Raw genomic sequence first — 25,341 nt, forward strand, 5'->3', positions numbered from 1 at the left:
CTTGTCTTTTTGATAGCCTACATTTCAACCATTTCTTCCGAACACTTGCAGCACTCAAAGTTCAAATTATCATACAAGATAAAAGGGAAGATGCAGTTAGTCTGTCTGAATTCTCTTCACATGGCACATTAGCACATGATGGCAGCAGTGAAAACAGAATTGTGAATCATATTTTCCAGTTTTGAATTAAATATTCAAGACTGGAGTTCCCCCAGAAAATTCAGATATTTGGCAGACACCCATCTCTACCAGTTACGAAACAGGACAGATGGAGATTCTCCTAAGCCTGCAGGATGGAGTATGACCTCCAGAATCTTACACAGGTGACCTGGAAGTGAAAGAATGAGCCATTTCCAGATCAAAGGTGGAGTACTTACTGGGTGTGACGGTGAGTCTGGTTCCTGTCCCGAAGGTTAACATGTTACCTCCATAGTTAGACACACAGTGTTCTAAGTCCTTACAAAAACCATTGCTCCAAGTTCTCCAAACTCTACTGCACTCGCCCCTACACCCCGTTACTTGTGAACCCCTCTCCTCCCGATGCTTCACCATCAAAGCCGCCAGTGACCCGCTGGACCAACTGAGAGAAGCTGAGAAAAAAGGCTATAAAGTAGGATAGACTTGACATGTGAGATCTGTTTTGATTTTTCTGCTAAATGTTTCTTCAGATCGAGGACTCGAAAGCCTATTTCTCCAGGTGCTCTCAGGGAATCCCTTGGGTCTAAATGCAGAATGGGTCTGGACCACCCTGCCCTCTTTCTCATCCTTTGGTACCATGCCCAGGTTTCAGTTTTCCCTGAAGCCACCTCTTGTCCCTTCTCTAGCCTTCTGGTCCATTTTCTCAGTTGAGACTTGTCCCTCATTCTCTGCTCCTGGGGCCTGTGCCACAAGGGGCCAAGCTTCCCTGGTCAGGGCAGGCATGGGAGGCAAGCCTGGGGGTGGGGGGGCATGGCTGCAGAGAACACGGTTTGTCTCCTCCTCCCAGGGGTTTTCAGGCAGGGAAGTCGAGACCTGTCAGGGCATAAATCATTTTTGGGGTGGAGGAGAGCGGCTCTCTGCTTGTTTCAGATAAAATTATACCTAGAAGCAGAGAAATAGAGTAGCAGACATTTGAAGATTTCCTCCTGGAATTTAAAGGCTTTGCTCAACACCCCAGTGATGGAAAATTTTCTTTGACTTACTTGGAATGACTGTCAAATGTGTCCCTCTCCCAAAATAGAAGTTCTCGTTGCTACACTGTGATAGGAAGCTCAACAAAAACCAGCCAGAAGACAGAGCTGGTGCTTCCACCTGGGGTCCCACCTGAAGGACAGACAGACAGGCAGGCAGACTATCTTTCTCCCTGAGCAGGCGCAGGAGCAGGGGCATGAGTGGAATGGAGCTTCAGGGCTCAGAGCAGTTGTGATTACGAGTGGCTGGAGAGACAGAGTCCTGCTGAGAGGGGGTTTTGGGTAAGGCTAATGTGCACACTCGCTCTCTAATTAAAGGTGTGAGCCCATTTGTTTTATGCTGGGGGATGAAAAACATTCTTTTCCTTTTAGGATTTAATTTCCCTTCTGACGATCACATGATTCTGACGTGCATTTTCATGAGGTCTCTTTATTACATCTTTTAACTCTGGGAAGGATTTTCTTTCTTTGTGAAATTTCAGAAACAATTCCTTTTTGGGGGATTAACCCTGTCCAAGGCTCTGATCCCTCTGCTCCTTTCCAACCTGTCTCATTTCCCTAACACCCTGTTATACAGTGTCTCTTGTCCATCCCCCTTGCCCCATCTGGTCCTCTGTGAGCAGTAAGGATGTGGTAGGGAGGACACAGGTTGGTAATTTGATTTTGTAAGAGCTAACCCTACATTTGCCATCCTTTGACCTTCCTTTCTGATCACAGTATCTTGATCCCCTCAGCTTTGTATCTGCAACCACCACGCCACCTGTACTGCCATTTGAGCCCCATGCTGTGACAATTAGCCCCACCACCCTCCATGGGCAGACTTACTTGGAACGACTGTTAAACTTGTCCCCTGCCCAAACATCAGCTTGTTGTAGCTGTCACACAGCCACCCAGCCCTTTGCAATAACTAACAGGTGACTGAGTCACCTTAGACCCCAGTCTTTCCTGATGCCACTTCAAAAGGCATCTCAGGTCCCCATAGGGTGGAATCTGAGAGTGAGGAACCACAGTTAGGTCAGATTCTGTAGGGGATGGTAGGAAACTTGGTAGGCAGGCTTCTCCACTTTGGTGTTATTGCAGCTACTCACACGCTGAGGGTTTTAAAAGCATCAGTGAGTTCCCTTGTCTCCTTCTCCCTTCTCTGTTACCCCCTCATCCACATAACTTCCCCATCTGCATCTCATTTCCAGCTCCAAGTCCCAGTTTGGTGACACCAGTTTGATCCTCCTTCTCTGGGACAGCATATGTTTGCTGGCTTCTGTCACTAAAGGGCTGGAAATGCCAGCCTCTCAGAGGCTGAGATCTGGGCTCCTCACTCTTTAATACCTCTTATCACTGGCGAATATGTTGTCCTCATTTGTCTGGCTAATGAAGAGCTGACCTTTCTAAGTGGATGCTTTTTTTTTTTCCTGAAATCACAACTGCCAAAGAGCTAACAACGGAGGCAGAGCTCTGAAGGTGGTGTTGGCCTTTCAGATCCCTTTGGTGTATTTTGGTCAAAGGGTTTTCAGGCTCAAATGTCAACCTCTCGGCTTTGGCTCCCACAATACCGGCTTGGAGAAACTCAACAAAAGCGATGCAATATTAGTCCAACCTGCTCCCTGCTCAGTAGACCCAGGCTCTTCTTGGAGGCATCTTGCACATTCAAGACAATCATAACAAGCCAGCATTCAACCTCTCAGCAGCACCTTCTAGCTCCACACCCACCTGGGGTGAATTGATGTTGCCCCTCATGGAGGAGATGGAGAGAGCAATATCAGAAGACCCCCCCCACCCCCCTGGGGTAGGAACTGTGCTCTCTGCCTGATGAACTGCGCCTGTGCAAAGATGCAGGACTGGCCTCGCATCCCTTTGGCGTGGGAGGACTCCACCCTTGATGGAGAGCCTAGGAAAACAGAGTGCCTGCCATACAATCAGAGTCTTGCCACCTTTCTCTTTGACACCCTCCTCCCCCTCTCAGTCTTATCTCACTGCCGAGAAAGACATATTCCTACATTTCAGTATTTCAACAGTTTCCCCTTCCTGTCTCTCATTCCTTTCATTTATGTTTCTGAGCACCATGGGGCTCAAGCCTCCTTGATCCATTTCCATTCGACTCCATAAGCCATCCTTGCAAGAAGGGGCCAAAAGGCCTAAAATACAAAAATACCTGGGGGACATTGTGAAGCTGGGTCTTTCCAGCTTCCCGGCTTCACATTAGCCGAGTCCCTTTTCTAACTCTTAGTTTCTCAGAGCTGCCACGCTTCCCCCTGCAGCAGGGAGTTTTACAGCAACTGACAGAAGGAACTTTATGAATCTTAAAAAAATAAAAAACAGAGTTTCTCTCTCTTCCCGGTGGGGCGCAGCAGCAAACACACCAAAGCCAAATCTTTCTATCTGCTCTAATTATCAGCAAGGACACAAGTCACTACTATGAGGAGAAAGGTATTAAGCCTTGTATCTGAAACTCTTTGGAATTAATTGTAATCTCTTGCCTGGTGGTTTCAGCGATAGGGATGGACACAGCAGATCTGTATTTTTTCCTATCCCCTTTTTTTTTCTTTGCTCTCTTTTTGTAGTTTTGCATCTAGAGAAGCCATAGGAGACATGCAGGAAACATAGAGTGATTTGAAATAAGACCTCAGATTCCCATTCAGTTTTCATTTTCCCCCCTCTCTGCTTTCATTTGAAACCTATTCTAAACTGAATGCCACATACTTATTCAAAATCTGCTCTCAATTATCCCTCTCTGCTGTGGATGATACCAGTGGAAATAGCCTCAGCTGCACCAAGAAGAATTTAAGATTGATGTAAGGAAGAATTTTCTGATGGGGAAAGGTGCTAACGGTTAGAATGGGTTACTCAGGGGAGTCAGTTGGAAGGGGCGACAACCTCCCCACCAAAGTTGGGCATCATCAGAGAAGCCTCTGAGAGCAGCAAAGGTTCTTTTCTGTCTTTCCAGGGTCAAGGTTGGTTTGACTCAATAGCAGAGGAATAGACCCAGTGGTTCAAGATCCAAAAATGAATCTATGATTATTGAGATTAAAGAAGAGAAAGGACCCAGCAGGTCACTGATTAACTTCCAGCAAGACCTGGTTCCTAGGTGACACACACTTCTCTTAAAACTAACACCAGGGGTGACATTTCAGAGTTTCCATATGCTGCCATGTCCTGTTATACTTACTTGGATGGATAGTCAAGATGGTGCCTTGTCCAAATGTGAGCTTTCCATAGCCAGCACCACTGGTATTAGCACTGCAGTGGAGGCCTTTACAAGAACCCCGGGGGCACCCCTCGGGCTCACAGAAAACTTCCTCTTTGATTCTGGGGAGAAGAAACTTACTCAGAGGGGTCTGAATCTGTGAGACTGAGTTTCTTCCCACCGAAGGTCAGAGAACCATTCCCATGTCTGTTTCTGGGACGCTGGCCTCCTGCATCCCCCAAGGGCCTGTTTCCTGTGTCTCTCTGCTTCCTCTGATTTCCATCCTGGGGCTTACTGATTTCTCATGTTCAGCACTTCTCTTTCTAAAGGTCTCATTTCCATTTTACAGCATCATTTTCAGGACAATTTCTCTGATCAGTTTTCAAGACGTTTCTCCCCTCCCTTCGAGGTGTCACACGTTTCTGATGACAATGAATTGATTACAAGGAGACAGGAGGAGAGTGTTCAGCTTTCTGGAGGCTGACTAGAATTCGATGAGGTTCAGCCTCCAGCCCCAGGGAACACTATCTCCCCAGCTTCCCTTACTGTCCCTGCATAAGGAATGAAAGTGATGGGCACATTTGACTAAGACTTTCTTTACACGCATGGCTTTTCTGTCAGTCTTGAATCGAATTACTGACCACTATGAGTAGTATCTCACAGAAAGTGTATATCCAAGCCTTTTTATGGGGGCTGTTTGGGGTTTAGCAAAGAAAGACTTTAGTGTTGGGAAGTCCTTTGAGTGCAGGCAAAAGAGGACAACTGGTCAATCTCTAGTCTCCCCTAGCTGAGGTGTCCGGACCTCACAAAGCAGCCCAATGGCTATACTGGTAGAGTTAACTGAGGCCTCTGTTAGAGGAACATCCTGTTAGAGGAAGGATCTTGCATGTTTACTTGGAGTTGCTATAAATTCCACCCTTTGACCAAACACAGCTTCCACTGCAGACAGTCACAACCATAGGAAACCCAGGGGTCTCCTTTGCTGTGTCTGGTGTATACCACAGATGGTGTGAGGAGCCAAATTCAGTCTCATCATTTGGCACAGTTGTGATCAAACTCTATCCCCAAAGAAGAGGAAAAACAAATATTTAATTGCATTCAGTTTTTAAACTCTTCAACAGTTTTGACTGAATTGGTGCTACTCTCTCTAGTCATCTCTTCAAGCAACCACTTATTAACAAAGCATCAATATGAAACACAAAAAGGATGAGGGAAAAAAGGCTATTATTTAGCAAAGAAGACATGACCGTCTGCTTTAAGGACAGCAGTCAGGAATTCAAATGACACTTTCCACTTCTTCCTATTCCTTAGCATCACAGTTTACTGAGTGCTCCCGACCCTACTGTAACATCAGGACATAAGCAAAATCAGATGGCCCCCCCTTAGTTGAAGCCCTCAAACAGGCAGTGCCAAAATGTTGCTGTGGCAATAATCTCTGTGTTCTTCTGATTGAAGGAAAACAGGATTTAATCATAGACCACTTGGACTCCAGCCTTGCCTTGTAGCCCTTGCAGAAGAAAAGTCCATTGTATGGAAAATCTGGGCTCCAATTACTGTCTAGAGCTCTGGAAGGGTGCTCACCCTGCACAGATAATTTTTTTTTGCATGGTCAGACTGGCCTCTTCTACATTTTACTGTCTAGGGGTTACAGCTCTCAGTCTCCTAAGAGGCTCATCCAGTCCTGAGAGCAGCTCCTGGCTTCTCTAGCATTCTGGAAAACCCACCACAGAGCTCTCCCTAGTATGCTTCTAGCAAGACACCAAAGATAAAATCTCTTGTCTGGTCCCCAGTCTTGGCTGCCCACCTCTGAAAAGTGATGTTCTTGAGTCTCCCAAGAGGTTCACATGAATCCCCTTGGAGCTTTAATTAGCTAGGACCTCGGAGACTACTGAATGCCTGGGATTCCACAATATCACATTTTCTTCACTGTTGCTGTTGTTGCAGACACATGCTGGTTTTGCCCCAGCTGAGCAAGGCATTCCTGCATGTGACAACTTCATGGCTAACCACGCTGCATGCTCTTTAGGCAGGACCTAGCCCAGAACATTCCAAGCTGGCTGCTACCAGGGCTGCAATAACTCCTTCAACTGCTGCATGCACTGCATCACTTAGTCATTTACACCCCCTGAGCCAGTCTTTCAAGAGCTTGAACTGGGCTGTGTTTTGCAACATGCCTCTCCCAGGGCTGCCTCTTTTCCTAATCACAGAAAGCAGATTTGAATAAATGAAACTCAGCAGCCAGGGCACTTATATCAAAAGGAGATGGTGGGACCTTCAGCAGGTTTTTTCCCCCCATTTCCCCTTTACCCAAATTTTATACCAAGTCAGGCTTCCCAGCATTAGTTTACAGGCATCACTCTCAGAAGCCCACCAGAAACACAGGTTCTCAAGAAACGCCAACAGCAACCACAGTTCCTTACTATTATATATGGCATTAAAAACTTTCCCAAGTACTCACGCATGTTATTACCATTACAAAAGTGTAGGTGTATCTGTGAAGGAGAGAATGTACTGCTCTATTTTCATGACTCAGGGGACAAAGGCTTTTTTCCCCACTCTCCTTGGTTAAACTCGAGTGAAATGGTGGCTTAAGCAGTAAGTTTGGTAATGGAGGGAAAAGTGGGGTTAAATGTTCTGACTTAACCAGACAGTTCCACCCACAGAGACCTCAGGTACTGGACTAGAGATGGAGAATAGTTCCTTTAAGAGAGATAAAGGAAAGGTAACAGAAGAAAAAAAAATCTGTCTGTAGAATTTCCAGCATTTGTTAATGAAATCTCAGGGTCCCATTATTTCAGGAGATAAATTTAGGGGAGTTTTAGTATCTACATCAGGAAGATTTATATTTGGTCTGCTGAATTTGCATAGTCACAATATGCCAATTTCCTCTCTATCTTTTTGGCAAACATTTCCTGGCTTTAGCTGAATCCCTCAGGATCCTGTATTCAATTTTTCTCCCTGTACCAATAATCTCGTTCAAGATGGATGATAGGAATGTTTTTGGCTGAAGGTAATTTAGTCTTTGAACAACGGAGTTCTAATCTCTCTGATGGGGACCGTATCTTCCCAATGCAAGCGTTAGATTTAGAAACTAACCTGAGGTGTATTGGGGGGGTGGGGGTGGGGGAAGACAAGTCATTTAAATCAGGAGAAAGTAGTGTTTTGAATCCCTCCCATTCCCCACCAGTCCCTTCAAACTTACTTGGATTCACAATTAAGAGAGTTCCTTTTCCAAATGTCAGCTTATAGTTGCTACCTCCACTATTCTCACAGTCAGGGGAGGCTTTACAAAAACATGAACAGGAGCTGCTCTTTGCAGAAGGGCCCTGGGGGTCCATATGGTCTGGATCCCACAACCTTTGTACTAAACTATGGGTCATTGGGCAACAGGCTCAGATGGCAGCTGCTGTGGGCGGGAGCTGGGCTTCTGGGGGGCACTGGAGCCCTGATAAATATATACACTATTTGTTAAAATTTTTAAGATTGTTTTTCTGTCTAAGCTGCCACCTTAGTTTGTGTAAACCATCTCTTTTTCTCCTTCCCTCGTTGTCTACCTCTGGTTGGCGGTCACGGTTTCTATTTTATTGGACTCTAGGGCTGACATCAACTCACTAGATTCTGGTTTACTGGAAACTGACTATAGACAGAGAGGAGAGTGAGGGGGTTGTACAGGGATTTTTCAAAGGTAGGATTTTGAGGGCCTTCTGGTCTTTCTGGGTCTGCTTCCCTGTGATGGACCAGACAGAACAAGTTTATGCCCATCCAAGAGAGCCTGCAGGATGCGGTCTAGAAGGGAAAAGGCTGTTGGGAGCCCCATGTGGCTTCACCCGTTCTTACTCACTAGGGTTGATGGTCAGCCTGGTTCCTTGCCCGAATACCAGCTTCTGGCCAGCACTCCCCAGAGTTGCACCTTGACAAAGAGCTTTACACAAACGGCAGGCCACTTTCTCCCCCTTGAGGAGGAGTCTCACCTGCTCTCAGCACCCAAGACTGCTGGGGTCAGGCCCATTCAGACAGTGGCTCGAATCTCAATTCAGAGAGGTTAGGACATTGTCTCTTTTGGGGCTGCTTTCTTCCTCCTTGGTCAAGTACCCTTCAGCAGTTGCAGATATGTACCAGATTTTTACTTTATTTGTCAGTCAGATGTTTAATGTTTTTATTTTTTTACTTCATAGAATTTTAACTTTTCTTTCTTCTTCTTTTTTAATTATTATTATTATTTTTGTCTTTTGTCTTTTTAGGGCTACACCTGCAGCATATGTGTGTTCCCAGGCTAGGGGTCTAATTAGAGTTACAGCTGCCGGCCTACACCACAGCCACAGCAACACAGGATCTGAGCCGTGTCTGTGACCTACACCACAGCTCACGGCAACACCGGATCCTTAACCTACTGAGCCAGGCCAGGGAAAGAACCTGCAACCTCATGGTTCCTAGTCAGATTCTTTAACCACTGTGCCACAATGGGAACTTCTCTCTCTTTTTTTTTAAATACCCTTTAGCCTTTACAGAGCTCTCCCTAAAAACAGCCGAATTAAAAGAATCTTTTAAAGTCAGAATACGCAAGGTCTGCTGAGTGAAGCTAAGCTAGTTCCCCTCCTTGAAAGTTCTAGTTTGAATCTTAGGGCCTGCTCGTCTGGGACCTAATCTGTCAGCCAAGACAGAAAAGATTAGAAGTCAAGGCAGAAAATCCAGGGGAAATCCTGCCCTCCGAGCCCTTCTTTTTCCTGCACACCTATTTGGACTTATTTCTGGACTTAATCCCTTCCCCTCCCAACCAGGACATTGCTAGTCTTATTACCAACAGGGAGCCCTCCTCAGAATCAGTTCCAGCAGACACCTACCCACTCGCCCTTTAGTAAGTGAAAGCAGGCATGGTTTCTTTCTTCTGCTGGGGGAAATTGATTGAAAGACGATTTTCAATTTTGCAAAAGTGAAAAGGATTAGGGGAAAATCTGTTTGCTTCTGTTCTCCTCCTCTTCCTCCCCCTTCTTCTTCAATCTTTTTAAACTATTTATAGAAACAATCCCTTTAGGGTTAGAGGGATGTGGCAAGTTTCTAATCTCTTCATCTTTTTTCCTTGCTATCTATTTACTGCAGTCCTATATTTACAATCTAAATTTACATTTCATTTCCATTTGCTGAAGCGTCTAATGCACTTTTCTATTACTACCAGAACACCATGTGTAATGATAAACGCTATTGAAATGAACCAATTCCGAAGGAGTTTTTAGGGCTAGAGGGTGACATTTCTCTCTTCCCAAGACAGGTCTGGGGTGAACAAGTTATTATTACTCTTCCAGGCAAGCCCAAGATGGGGGCAGTGCAGCCAACCAAGCAACTAGGCTTGTGGGGTTGACGTGCTTATTTCTAAATAACCATCTACTGAGAATTCCTCCTTGGGATTAATTTGAATTTTCTTTTTAATCTAATCCCCAAATGTCAGCTTCCCATCTTTTTAGCTCTTAGAATCTCTCTGACAGGCAAAGCTTAAGGTAAATCTCATAGATGTTTTTTGAATCTCAACCAATATTTCATCTCTGTACACATCACAAATAAAGGAGCCAAAAGAAGGATGAATATAACACCTTTGGGAGAAAATTTATAACGGTTCTTGGGGAGAGATGAGAATTATAAATAAAAAAGGAATAGCATGTGCTTTTTCTGATTATCATTTCTAGTATCTGGAGGACCCTAAATATCCAACCCAGTCTGGAAGCATAGCAGGTGACCAGCCTGCTTTTTGAACTCTAATTAGCAACTCAGCACATAGGTCAGCATGGAAACACTTTTTAATCTCATGCTGTCTTAGGCACAAGGGACTTCAGGAAGGTCATCTGGAACTAACATAATACTCACTAGGACATCCTGATTCTAGCCTTTCTAATGTGGATACTAATTTGGCCATGAAAGTAGAAGTTTGACCTCAAGGTGTCCATTGGGTAGTTGGTATCTTTTATGAATTATAAGCAAAACTTAAACCCCAAACAGTTGTCTGGAATGAGCATTTGTTGTAGTAAAGAGAGATGCCCTCATGGAGCAAAATTTCTGCTACATTCAAGTCAATCAGATTTGTTTTAAGAGTGGTGGTCAGCCCTCAGAATCTCCCTCTGTGTGTTGCAAGGTGGAGAGAAAGGGTGTTATTACGCTGGGTGAGGGAATCCTTGCCTCACACTTTCAAGCTTAGTTGCCCCTTTTCATCAAGGGGCACAGAAGTGAGTGGGTATCAGAAGGGGGTTCTCTGATGCAGAGCTCAGCCAAGGCAAGGATTTAAAAAATCCCAATTAGAAATGTAGTGGTTAACAGCCTCCTGGGGCAGATTTTCACAAGTTCATGATCTTTCTGACTATTTTGAATATTTGCTTTCAGTCTTACCCTTTCGCTAAATAGCAGCTTGTTATCAATGTCAGCACCAGAAAAACCTCATGTGGCTTTATCCAACGGGTGTGGCTCCAAGAATTTGAGAGTGACTGGGAATTAAGCAGTTCTTTTCCTAGTTGCACCAACATGGAGGTCTTGGGGCGACAATTAGCTCACCGGAGGGCAGTCATTCAGTTCTGTACATCAATCAGCTGCATCTCCCTGTCTCCTTTTGGATCAGGCTGCATTGCACCCCTGCTTTGCTAGGTACCTTAGTCTAATCTATCCTTTCTTCCAAAATGACTTCTGCCCCACACACTAAAACTTTAGTTCAGATTCCATTTGTTAGACACACATCTCCAACAACTACAAAAACCAGCCTAACATTTCCAAGGGCTTAAAGATGTTGAAGAAACAGCATAAAGGGGCTCCATCAGAGGCTGCCCTCACGATCATCTTTACCAGAAAGACCCACGGCACCAAGTCCCCAGAGATGCCAATAATTGGCTAATTCAGGGATCTTTCACTGAATTTCTAAGAGCGGCGGTTTATGTTTAGAAACAAGTGATCTTCAAAACATACCTGGTCTAACACTCAGAGTTGTTCCTTTTCCAAATATCAGCTTATCATCAGCTGAGGTACCACACAATGACTCAAGACTCTACAAAAACTCAATTGCCCAAACTCCCCTTACTACCTACTTAGGTATTTACTGATTGTCCAAGAGCTCCCCCTCCAACTGATAAAACTAACTCTTTATAATGATGGTCTGGTAGTAGAGTTTATGAGCCACATGGGGGCCCTCCTTTTTCCTTGCATTATTGTCACTTCATTGGAAATGTGCCAACATTCCCCCACAACATGCCTGCTCTGGTAAGCCAGGAGAAGGAACTGCCAGCCCCATTTTACAGAGGAAGAGAATACAGGCTCAGAGAGTTAACTGATTTTTTTCTTAGTCCCATGGAAAGTTCCACTAGTTATAATACAAAATTAAGCTTTCCAACAGTCTGACTCATTAGTTTCATGCTCCATTAGCACTGTCGCTCTCACCTATTACCTATTGGTAAGTGAGAGTCAATAGCAGAGTCCCACCTGAGGTAGGTACACATCAGCAGCTGTTTAAATTAGAATCCATCAAGGGAGTTGCGGTGGTTTATAAAACAAAGTGGAAAATTTAGGAACTAAGGTTCCAGCAGAAATGTGGAAGCATGAGTTGTTCAAACTTACATGGGTTTACTGTCAGTTTCGTTCCTTTTCCAAAGAAGACACCTGCAGCTCCACCCTGAGTCACACCCCCACAGACTGCTTTACAAATACTGCCAGGACCCTTCCACAGGCACTGGGAGCTGGGCCTTCTGCTCTCCCAGAGGAAGCACAAAGGCAGAAACACCAAGTTGTATGATTACATAATTGTATGGTCATTCCCAAAAAGGGATGCAAACTATTTAATCCGTCTTTACCTTAGATTATCGCCGTGAATTAATTGATTAGTTTAGTTGGTTGGCAGTTGCAATTAATCTGAAATCGCTCGGGCTTGGGGTTTCAAACCCAAGGCAAGTTCCTCAACTTGCTGCACCTCAGTTGCCCTGTCTGTACAGTGGAGTGAATGATGCTGCGTGGTGACTTGGTTGTAAGGATGAGGATATGCAAGTGTGTTGCAGTGGTCCTGTTGCTTAACCCCTGGATGCTTAGCTGAGACAACACTTCTCTAGGGATTATTTTAGCAATTTTAGAGACCAAAGCATCAATGACTTTCCCCCCAAACATTACCCGTCCCCACCCCCATAAACATTTAGCTCTGGAATCTGAGTGCTAAGAATTAAATTTCAGGCCCTCTTTCTCACTGAGTCAGTTTGAACAAGTGACTCAACCTCTCTTCATGCTTCTATAAAAATAGAAAATATAAAAATTATAAAAGCTCTCTTCTACAAAATGAGGATAATAATAGCACTTAACCCACACAGTTGGCATTAGGATTGACTGTGATGATGGATAGGAAGCATGCAGCACATTACCTAACACATAGTAAGCAGTTCATAAGTCATCATTAAAACACATGGCCAATGTCATCATTAAAACACAAGTCCAATGTCATCATTAAAGCACAAGGCCAATGTCATCATTAAAACACATGACCAACACTCCTCTTTTCACAATGATCGAAAAGAATCTCAAAGTCCTTGTGCACTTCTCTTCCTCTAACTGGTCAACCGGCAGGGCAACAGAAAACTCACCTAGCAGTTTGATAGGGGGGTTAAGTGATTTTGTAAGAATTTAGCAAAAACTTTCTAGCTGCAAGGGTGCACCTTCATGGTTGGACCATTTGGGGGATGTGGGGAGGGTATCTTTGAGCCGGGCAGGACTTGAACATGAGTAGAGATGGGTCAAGAAGCCACCTTCCCATTAATTGCTGTAAAAAGGATCTCAAGTCACATTCAAGAGGAAGGTTCAGTGCCCCCTCCACTTACCAAGATGCACTGTGAGCTGAGTCCCCTTCCCAAATGTCATTTTAGAGCCATCATTTTGCTGAACACAGTGCTGAGGGGTTTGGCAAAAACCTGTGGGGTCAGTTTAGCGAACCCAGCTCTGCAGAGCTTCCCAAGAACTCACATTTCCTTCAACTTCCAAGCTTCTAAGACAGGATGAGTGATGGTGCCTTTCTTTGCAGTAGCCCAGAGCTTCAGGGCAGAGGGGTATGGCCAGAGATATGATTGCCACTTTAAGATACCAGAAGGCTCAGCAAGCTGAGTCTGCATACACATTCTGTGGTCCAATGTAATTGCATAGCCGACGCAATCCATCATAGATATAAAATCCCACTGGGAGAGAAATTAGCTCTGTAGAATTTATAGGTAGTGTTTGATGGTCATAGTCAATTGTCTGAAAAGTCTTTTGGCTTTTTCCATTCCTGCCTCAGTCTGCAGCTGGCTGCATGCCTCCCCTAATATCTAGTTCAGCTGTTGTTCTGACTTCAGCCAGCTTTTCCCCAAAAAACATACAATAATTTTATCTCTCTTTAGAACTCTGGGCTTCTGTTTTGAGCTAAGTCTTGGATGAAGAATATTTGGGGGTGCAAATGAAGCTGTTTAGTCAAGGACATGATGTTTTCTTTCTCTTGGGCCTGGATTGGTCAGCATGATGAGCTGTCTTGGCTTTGCCCTGGACCAGCCTTAGCTATGTGACCTTGAGCAAGTTCACAAACCTCTCTGAGTTTCACTGTCCTCATATGTGAATTTAAAAAGGTGAGCGAGGTGGTCTTTAAGGACTTTTTGAGCTGATAGTTTTTGATGTGATTCTCTAGATTTAATCTTTCCAAAAATTCCGTGCAAATGTCCCCCCACCCCATAACCCCACCCACCCTCAGGGTATCTGATCCTCCTCCCCATTTCTAAACAAAACAAATAAGCAGAGAAAAGTAGGTCTGTACTTTTCTCTGTTACCTAGGGATACAGTTTTCCAATCCTACCATCTGCCTTAACATTTGATCTTTTTAGAAGTCTGAAGTCAGAATTTGGGAACCAAATCCTCAGGGAGAAGTGTTCTTTCTTTGGACCTTCCAGATAATTCAAAAACCAAACCAAAGAAACCAACCCCTTTGGTTTAAAACTATAGTACTTACTAGGTTTTACTCTCACTTGAGTCCTGGCACCGAAGGTAAATTTCCTATCTCTGTCCTTCCCACAGGAGCTGACGCCTTTACGTAAACTCCAGGCTCTTGCTTACCCACAGGAAAGGTGGTTTGATCTTTAGAGTCTTTTCTCAATGGATAAGAGAATTCATCACCTAGCCAAGGGTTCCAGCTCTCTGATTGCTAGATATTAGGTACTGAGGGGGTCTTCTAATGATAACGCTACACTGAAATGGATACTTACTCAGGCTTACAGTTAACAGAGTCCCCTGCCCAAAGGTCAGTTTCTCAGTGTTCTTCACACAGTGCCTGGGCCCTTTACCAAAAGTCCCTCTTACTGCTGGGCTGTGACTTCCTCGTCTCAGCCCATCTCTAGTGTGATTAGGGGCACAAGAGGGTGCCAGCTTCCTGAGCAAGGTCATTGAGAGTTGTCCCTGTCTTACTAAGGCAGTCCAGGATCAGGCTTTGAGGAGAGCTGGACCGACCATGTCCGGGTGGGTCTAAAGTTCTCTGGGTTCCTGGGCAGCTGAGCCCCCGGTACCCTGAACACCTCTCAGGCCATTTCTTATGGCCCACCCTGTTGTGCAGATCTTTAAGAAATATAACTGCCTGGTGGTTCACCGCTGGTTCTGACCCACAGCAGGGAAGGAGACCCCCTTGGACATCAAGTATGTGAAGGGTGCTGGTCCCCCTCGTCATTATTGTAAGGACAAAAAGTACCACTTCTTCCTTTGTTGACTGCTGGAAGCCTAATTTCAGAAATGTACGATTCTTGAAAAGCTTTTCCCCCATAGACTTCATAGATCAGCTTAAGAAAACTTATAGCTGGGAAGAGAAACCTGCCCTACAAAATAAAGAATTACATGTCAAAGCCAATCGTAAAATAACATTTTCGGTTACCCTGTGTTTTAGATTTTCCATGCTGTTTGTACATTTCTTTCCCTGAAGCTAAGCTCCTCGCTCAGGGCCACAGTTCGCCCTGTCTGGGCCTCAAAGGTAAAGATGTTGCCCTTGCTCATCCATTGACAAACCCCTTCTCCCTCAGGGCAATGGTACCCATCTCCTCAGAAACTGGCCCAGATGATCCCTGGGAAAAACGGTGGGCGCTTAATAAATATTTGTTAACTTGAATTGTATTATACATTAATCTTTTGTTCCTACTCCTCCAAGAGCACTTGAATATCTCTCTGACAATTTTCAGATGAGGAAAAAATTAAATCTGCCAGTTATTACTTACTGAGTTTCAAGATTCCTCTAGTTTTGGCTCCAAATGTCAGTTTCCTATTAACCCCCTTCCCACAGGAGTGAACACCTTTACAAAAACCAGAAGCATCAGCGCAGATGAAAGGGATGTGGCGCCAACCTTGTTCTTCCTCTTTAGACGGAGACAGCCCTCTGCCCTCCTTCTCTGTGTCAGGGCAGAGATGGGAAGGGGCAGAACAGATTTCAGGGATGAAGATGATAAATAAGATATCAAAATGTTATCACACTATGCAGAGGCTTCTTCTTTTGGGGGAGCCAAATTGATGTTTTAATCCAAAGGCTGTTTCCACACAGGGAATGATATCTAATCACTCGTGATGGAACATGATGGAGGATAATGTGAGAAAAAGAACACACACACACACACACACACACACACACACACACACACGTGTGTGTGTATGAATGACTGGGTCACTTTGCTGTACAGCAGAAATTGACACAACATTGTAAATCAGCTATAATAAAAAATAAAAATCTTAAAAAAAAAAACCCCACAAAGGCTATTTCCAGCACTTTCTCTCTCCCAGATGCAGCAATAAGTGGATTCCAAGTTGGCATCTGGGCATGACCCTTCAGGCTCTGATGAGTCACACCTATTGAATCAAGAAATGATGCTACTCTCGTGAAGAAGCATGCTCTGATGTTTCCCTTTGCTGGACAATGAGGAGTTCAAGCAACATACATAGGGGAATATAAACCCATAACCCCCTCAGGTCACATCTGCAGCTTCATACATTAGTATTCTAGAATGCAAGACTTGGGGAGGGGGGAAACACTTAGCAGCTGCTGGCACTGAGTTTAAAGATGAAGAAGCCAAATCCCTGAGGGGTGGATTTGCTCAAGGCCATGTCAACAGGTAGAGGTCAAACTGGGGCTAGAACTCAGAACACCTGAGTCCCAGTCCTGCCTTTTTCCTCCCTGTGACTCAGGGGAAGAGGAATCTTTCCTGAGTAGCCGCCATCCCTAGTGGCCCTACTGGCCAGCCCAGATCTGATGATCTCTGTCAAACAGTGGGTAAGCCACACAAGGGAGATGTTGGATTTTGGCCCAGGGTTTATGATTTTAAAGAGATGCACAGCATCTTAAGTCATTTAAAAAATAAGTTTATTCTTAGGCTGCAGGCGACAGCAATTGATAGTGGGGGAAATGGCCCATGAGATCTCAGGGAAGTCAAGGGGAAGATAGAGATTTAGAAATCTGCCCTTTACCAAAAGGATAATCCAACAGAGAGCTGGCTCTGACGAGTCTTTCTCTGCAGGACTCACTACAGGGCTGACAAGTAAAGCTGGGGTGGCAACACAAAGCAGTGTGCTGTTACCTCCTGGGTCTGCTCCTGTGGTGGATGTTGCAGATACACATATCACTCTTTTCCTCTGGCCTCACAATCCTTTTTGTTTTCTTTTTTTCTATTTAGGGCCGCACCTGCAGCATGTGTAAGTTCCCAGGCTAGGGGTCTAAGTGGAGCTGTGGCTGCTGGCCTACACCATAACCACAGCAATGCCGAATCCAAGCTGCATCTGTGACCTACATACTTGCAGCAACACCAGATCCTTAATCCATTGAGTGAGGCCAGGGATAAAACCACATCCTCATGGCTACTAGTCAGATTCTTAACCTGCTGAGCCACAACAGGAACTCCTCACAATCCTTTTTTTAAAAAAATTGAAGTATAGCTGATTTACAGTACTGTATTAGTTTCAGGTATACAGCAAAGTGATTCAGTTATATATACATAAAATATATGTATGAATATAATACATATATGAATATATGGTAATTTAGTTATATATGTAAGTGGGAGATATATATATATATATATATATATATATATATATATATATATATATGTAATTCTTTTCCATTATGGGTTATTACAAGATATTGAATCTAGTTCTCTGTGCTATACAGTAAATTCTTGTTATCTATTTTATGTATAGTTTACAATCCTTCTTAAAAGTGTGCTCCAGATAGCTACTAGAAATTGCTAATCCTTGGTAATTTAGATATAACCTGTTTGTCTTCTGTGGCTGGGGAATAATTGGAAAGAAAAGCCCACAGGTGGCTGGAGAAATCTGGTTGGGAAGGGTCAGGCCAGGCCCACACAACCCCATCACAAAAGTTGTCACTAACCTGGTTGGACCAAGAGTTTTTTCCCATAGGCTGCTCCAGAGGTGGCAACAGTAACATCAGGGAGCTCTGTTCTTCCTCTCAGCTTTCCTTCAAACACCAGCCTTGGGCAACAAACCACAGTAGCATTCTTCTGGCTCTCTCGCTTTTGCCCAAAGAGCCTTTGGCAAGATCCTTCCTTTAAACAGAGGTCCTGGGGGTGGAAGATGTGTGCTGAATCTGGCATGATTCCTCTTGTCCATCAGCCCAGGTCTGCCCCTGGGGTTCTGGAATAGAATTTGGCACAGGAAGAAAGTGATGCAGAAACCCTTTCTCTAGGCCACTCACTCCCATTACCCCACATTCAGCTGTTTCTAAGCCTTTTCTTTTAATCATATTTCTATTCTTTCCTAAAAAAGAGATATGTTTGTCCACATCCATCCAAAGACATCTCCCTGTGTCCTTTACTGTTGCATCAGGCTTTCGGTTGACAGGGACATGCCCATCGCCCTGGCAGGCTGCTTTCTCGTGTCCTTGAAGACAGAGCTTTGAGTGCACTGAGTGAGGATGGGCCCTTGGGGCCATCAGAGAAGCAGCTGCCAGTGTCAGGGTTGGGAGGAGATCGGGGAACAGAAGCAGCAACTTTGACTTAAGTTGTGAACAAACAATATTTTCCTCCTCTGACCTATTTTCTGCCAACCTCCAGTCTGACCTATTTAGGGAGATGGGCTGATAAGAGCAGCAGAGGGCGCTGTGAGGTCAAAAACAAAGCTGCCCACCTCAAAGGAAACTTGGAGAAGAGTCCCTTTCTTTGAGTGATGCTAGTGATCAATATCCAAGCCGTGGGACAAGAGGGGCTTCTTTACCATATCTCTAGGACCCCGAGGGCCTCTGTTGAGTGGGGCCCTCAACACTTGGGGAACTCACTGCCTTGGGGGAACTGCCCAGATGCAGATGTCACTAGATCTAAGGGAGATGGGGTAGGGAAGTTCCAGGGCAATACATCTGTAATAAGTCATTAAATCTTGAGATCGCTCTTCCCCCGACCTTTAGGGGTCACTCTCTTGTACACTGCAGTCTGCCATCAACAAGTCTGTTGCAACTTTGGGAAGACATGGGACAGTGGGCTGTGCTCCCAACATTCCCAGGGGTTTGGGATGAGCCCAGCTGGCTCAGGTCTCGGGGCTGACATGCTCTTTGACATGCTTGCAGCAGTGACAGCAAATCAAAGATGAGAGTCACTTTTTTTTTTTTTTTTTGGTATAACATGTCTTTTGCCAGATTTCACAACTTTACTTTTTAGATTTATTCAGCATCTTAACTCTGAACTTCTTTGATGAGGATCAAGTTCTCAGGAACTTGAGTTATCAGTCTATTTAATAAAAATGACAAAAGCAGCAGCAGTATCTAACATTCCTAGATCACCTGCTGGGTGAAATGCATGTGTTTTTTCATTTAATTTTCCAACAGTTCTGTGAAAAAGTGATTATTATTATCACCTCCATTTTATAGATGGAGAAATTGAGGCTTGGAGGAATTAGGTCACATAGCAAGTAGATACTGGAGCTAATAGGAACCCAGGCGGTCTGGCTCCAGAACCCCACTCCTTGAACTCGATAATGCACTGCTGTTCTGAGAAGTGCCCTTCTGGAAGGGATGCCTTTCAAGGAACATTGGAAGGACACCATGGTGGGAGAATCACGACTATGCCACCCCAAGGAAGTCTTGGTGTGTGAACCTTCCCTGGGAAGCATTAGGGAGAGGGCCTGTCCCTCTGTGTGTAGGTCTCTGCACCTCTCTACTGTTCTCGGGCGTGGGCTGATGTAGCTGAGGTTGGGTTGTCAGAAGAGGGGTAGTAGTTTAATTTGAAAACAATTATTGCCTTGATCAGGAAGGGAACACTCATCTGTCATAAATAGCATTCCTAGTAACACCTTTGGAATGTGGACAGACACTCAGAGACTGAGTAGGGACTGTGAGAACCCATGAAAGACCTAGAAGCTCCGTGGGGGCCTTTCTCCAACAGAGGGGCTGGTGTTTTTGAGAGGGGATCCCTGCCTGCAGGGGGCAGTGCAGGCCTGGCAGCAGCTGCTCATAAGGAGCAGCACCTTGGCTGAAACTTCTTCCACATATGGGGGCCTGGGGATGATCACACTAGGGCTTCAGCCTTCCTGGGGTGTACTTGTGATAACTGTCATGACTAGGGTTGCCAAATAAAATGCAAAACACCCAGTGAACTTGGAATTTCAGATGAACAATGAATAGCTTTTTAGAATAAATATGTTCCAAATATGGCACGTCCCAATCACTAGTAAAAATTTTTTTGTTATTCCTTTGAAATGCAAACTTAACTGGGTGTTCTGTATTTTTATTTGCTGAATCTGGCAATCTTACTATTTATAATAGCCAAGACATGGAAGCAATCTAAATGTCCATGACAGATGAATGCATAAAGAGGTGGTACACACACACACACACACACACACACACACACACACACACACACACATATACACACAGAGGAATATTACTCAGCCATAAAAAAGAATGAAATAATGCCATTTTCAGTAACATGGATGGACCTAGATTAGAGATTATCATATTACATGAAGTAAGTCAGAAGGATAAAGACAAACACCATATGATATTGCTTATACATAGAATCTCAAAAATTGACAAAAATGGACTTATTTAGGAAAGAGAAACAGACTCACAGACATAGAAAACAAACTTCTGGTTACCAAAGGGGAAAGGGGGTGGGGGAAGGATAAATTAGGAATTTGGGATTAGCAGATGCAAATTACTACATATAAAATAGATAAACAATGAAGTCTTACAGTATAGCACAGGGAACTAAATCCAATATACTATAATAAACTGTAATGGAAAGGAATATGAAAAGGTAACTGGATCACTGTGCTGAACACCAGAAACTATACAACATTGTAAACCAACTATAACTCAAAAAAAAAAAAAAATCCCGAAAACTTGCAATCATATTTATGTCAATGGTAAGGTTTTAAAAATTGTTTTAATTTTTAATTGTTTTATTGTAGTTGATTTATAATGTTCTGTCAATTTCTGCTATACAGCAAAATGACCCAGTTATACATATATATAGACTCTTTTTCTCATATTAGCTTCCATCATGTTCCATCACAAGTGACTGGACACAGCAGGACCAATGGTGAGTTGTTAAGTGGAGAAAGTTGTATTCCCTTGTTCACAAATATTTACTGTTGGTCAATCATGTGGCAGACACAGTCCCAGGGGCTGGGACAGAGGAGTGAAAAGATAAACAAGGCCCTGCCTTCACAGAGCTTACATGATGGCATAGGTGTGTACATGGGCCAGAAGGGAAAGGTAAATAAATAATAAATGCATATAAACTCTTTAATTTCAAATAGTGATGTGAGAGAAAATAAGACAGAGGTGTAACTGAGGGTGACTCTGGGTACCCAGGTAAGTGATGAATTTCCTCTCCAGGGAAAGCTTCTTTGAGCTGAGCTTTGTGAAAAACTGGAACCAGGGGTTCAGGCAGCTAGAAGAGGGAGGCAGGTAGAGAAGGAAGGCCATGGCGGCTGAAGGGGAGGGAGAGGCAGGGAAGGACGTGTAGGGAGGCTGGCAGGAGGCAGCAGCCCACCATGTGCAGTGGATTACAGGCCCAGGAAGTGCGGTCCATCTGGCATCATCAGATTTACACCCAATAAAGACCTGGAGAAGAGACTGTCTAGGGGCAAGAGCAGAAGCAAGGGGACTGGTTAGGGGGTTATTGCTGTGGTCCTGACAAGAGATGGTGGTGTTGGCGGGAGGGGGTGGGAGTGGGGGTGGAGAGAAGTGGACAGACTGGGGCTACACCTTGTGGTGGAATGGACAGGACTCCCTGATGAACCAGAGCAGTGGGGGGACCAGGGAAGCAGAGAAACTTCCCTCTTGGGGGAGCAAGTCAGTCTCCTGTTTTTTAGGGTAGTGCCTCCCAGCTGTTGCTATGTCCTGGCTTCTACATAAAACAATATTTGTATGATACATGGCTAGGAGTGGCTGGCCTTAGGGGAGTTCCAGCCACCCCCAGCTCCAGTGGCTACTCTGAGCACACTGTCTCAGCAAGCCTGTGACCCGCTCCCGGCAGTTCACCCCCTGGGAAGCTCTGCTTCTGGGGGAGAGTTTTCCAGCTGGAGCCAAGTGTGTCCTGCGGAGGGCCCACGGAGAAATGGAAATCACGCTGTGGGTAGTGCAGTGGGGCTCTCAGGATCACAGACTCCCTCCAGCATCAGAAATAGAAGAGTTCGATATTTTGTAATAACTGTAAATGGAGCATGACGTTGAAAAACTGTATAAAAAATACAATTTAAAAATAAACATAACAACAACAGCAAAAGAAATAGAAGAGTTCTAGGATTCAGGGCTGATTTTAGAAATGACCTTGTCTAACCCTCTTTCCTCTCTCTTTCGATGAAAAAGTAAGGCCAGGTGAAGGTCCTCATTCATTTATTCTGCGTACTGAGTACTACACTGTGCCAGTGCTGTGTGACAGTGCTACTCAAAACTCAATTCTGGATGGGTCCCCAGTCTCTGACCATAGATGTGGAAGTGGAGGATAAGCCACTTTTAAAGCAATTTCATATCGAAGTGTGTGATTGCTGGGCTCGCAGTATCTTTTTCTTTTCTTTTTTTTTTTTTTTTTTTTTTTAAAGTGGTCCATTTTCATTGTGTTTTACAAAAGGATCAGTTCAAGGATTGGATCAAAGTAACAATAACAATGACGTTTCCGGGGTTAGAAGCACGTGCCTCAAAGAGTTACAGATAATTCAGACACGTGACCTTCAGGTCTCCTGTCCCCCCTCACTTCCCTCCCATCTCCTCCCCCTCAGAAGCCCTGAGATGGTCTCAGAGATTTAAGGAAACTGATTTTATTCTATATCCTCCACCTGAAAGGAAAAGAAAATGATTCTTGTGGGCTTTGGCCTTTTGTTTTTCTGTAAGTACATTTGTTCTCACGTCCCACTTGTTCTACCGCCCTGATTCCCTTTTTCTGACTTTCTTAAGGCTTGGTTTCTTTTTCATTCACTTGGCTTTGCAGTGATTTTCTGCCTTTATTTTTCATCTGTGTGTCCCTCCCCTGCCTCTGCCCATTGAGTTCCCTCAGGGTGGGCTTGTGCTGGACCCCGTGCCTGTGGAGTGCAGGACTTATACCTTCCTTATTTCCTGTTTCCTTATTTCTTCTCTTCACAGACAAGGGTGTGCTGTGTAACAAAGTGACCCAGACTTCCCTGGAAGAGGTGGTGGTGAGTGGCAGTAAGGTGACACTGCCCTGCACTTTTGAAACCTCACACTCAGATCCAGACCTCTACTGGTACCGAATACGTCCAGATCGTACCTTCCAGCTTGTCTTGTACAGGGATAATACTAGGTCCTACGATGCTGATTTTGCTCGGGGTAGATTTTCTGTGCAGCACAGTCTGGCCCACAAAACCTTTCACTTGGTGATCTCCTCAGTGACAACTAAAGACACTGCCACTTACTACTGTGCCTTGGACTCCCACGGTGATGCAGGTGCCCAGGAAGTCTGCATACAAACCCCCCAGCACAGCATGGTGGAGCTGCCTCCCAGGGCAGCTCATGTCCCTGGACATGGCATCCTTCTTCTCCATTATGTTGTGGTCCAGCCTAGCCTTAGAGGGGCCCTGATGTGCCTGCTGAATAAGAAAATACCTGGTCACATCCAGGGGAGCCCTTGGCTTCTGATGGAGCAGACATCTCCTCACATCTGACTGGGAGGGGATGGCCCTTGCTGCCCGAGTGCCCATGGTAGCGAAGGGAGAGTGCATGTCTGAGGGACCCCAGTGCCCAAGGTGTGTCTGATACAGAGCAGGGCTTGACAAGGATGGGGCAGATGAAGGGCCAATCTAAGGAGAGCTCAGCAGAAGTGTCTTTAATTTAGCCTCAATCATTTATCCTTTGTCGTGAATTGGTCTGTTTTCCTTTTAAGATTCAAACTGGACACAAAGTTACTTACTTAACAAAATTACCCCAATTTACCTTTTGTCTATGTCTTCTTGTGCAGCCTCTTTATTTCTCCTGGATGCTCCTTGGCACCTCCATTTCGCTTATTTTATTTGGAGAATATTTCTTTTCTTTTTTCTTTTTTTACATTCATATTACTTTTACTTTCTTTAAAACATTTTTCATTATAGTTTATTTACAAGGTTCTTTCAATTTCTGCTGTACAGCAAAGTGACCTGGTTTTATATACATATATATTCTTTTTCTCACATTATCCTTCATCATGTTCAAGAACATTTGCCTTTGACTGAAGAACATTGAGATATTGCCAGAAAGTTGTCTGTGAATCCCAGAATCTCAGCTTCAAAGTCCCTGAGTTTGGAACTTTGTAGCATCTCCAGGGGGAGAGAATCCCCTCCAGGAAAAACCAACCATGTGATGTCCAAGTAGATAGACTCTCAGCCCTGGGGCTCCATCCCTCCTTCCTCTACATCTACTGATGTCTCTGCCTCAAAACAAGGATTAGAGTTATTAGATACAACCTGAGAAATAGTAGAAAACTTGGAAATTACTTTATAGGAAAAACAGTGAAGCCCAGAGAAGTGAGGGACATTCTCAAGGTCACTGAGCTGGTTAATGATAGAGCCAGGGGTGGGGCTGCACTTTCTAGGCGCCCTCTTGTAGCTGTGCCCAAGGAGGCTGTGTCAGTAGATGGTTTGGGCAGCAGTTGATCTGGGCTTCAAAACAGGTGGGTGAAGAGCAGTCAATATAGAGAGGAATGGCAAGGACATGGATGAAGGAGCCAAAGACTCAGGCAGATGACTCAGCCTTTTGGGGCTTCTGCCCTGCCACCTACCAAGTGTGTGTAATAATTTCCTGGAGACTCCCTTGGGGTCACTGTGGGGCTTAAATGAGATGCTACATGTGAAACTCTGGACAACTATAATCCAGAGTAGGATGGTCTCCACACCTCAAGGCAGCCACAATCCTTTCTGGCTCCTGCTTTCAACCTTTCCTGGGGTTTTTTTTGGTGGAGGAAATTCACATCCTGTGAAATGCTACGATGCCTTTTGCTGATGATCAGTGTGTGCCAGGGTATGGCTCATTCATATGCCAGGTGCAGGACAATGCTGAAGTTCAGCCAGGCTGTACTTCAACCCTTCTTCCTTGACTGGCGATGTGCTGTGCTCTTCTAGAAGGAACTTGGGGCTGGCTTTTGTGATAACTTGGTTCTGCTCCTAGCAACATCCCTGCCTCACTGAATGACTTTGTTCAAAGTATATACCCTTTCTGGGGCATATTTTTTTCCATCTGAAAAGTGAGTATGTGGTCTTTTTGTTCTTAGCAACTTCTGGGAAACATTCTAAGGTGGCCCCAGGTAATAGATGTGAATATATTTTGGAAACAGGCATTCTTGATGCACAGGAAGTGAAGTTGTGTTGACTCTTTAAATGATTTTCCCTGGTTGGACCTGGTTTATCCATCTAGATTGTTTACTCATTGATTCAGAGTGCGGCTGACTGCCTCCTTTCTTAGGTTGGGATGTGAGGACGTGACGTGGGCGTCTGCAGATGGCAAAGGCGGGGGAGTTGTGGATGGGCATTGCTCTTTCACTTGTAACCTCCTGGGCC

The 25,341-nt window shown here is 44.6% G+C and overlaps 1 protein-coding gene across 1 annotated transcript in view; it reads right to left on the minus strand.

Annotated features, from left to right (window-relative positions):
• Positions 1–25,341, minus strand: part of LOC102166266 (uncharacterized) — a 565,109-nt gene that overhangs the window by 57,481 nt on the left and 482,287 nt on the right.

The sequence above is a fragment of the Sus scrofa genome, chromosome 7, assembly GCF_054392235.1.
Source record: "Sus scrofa isolate SSC_HxYL_T2T_F1_AM1 chromosome 7, Sscrofa_HxYL_maternal_Yorkshire_Landrace_v2.0, whole genome shotgun sequence".
Taxonomy (NCBI): Eukaryota; Metazoa; Chordata; class Mammalia; order Artiodactyla; family Suidae; genus Sus; species Sus scrofa.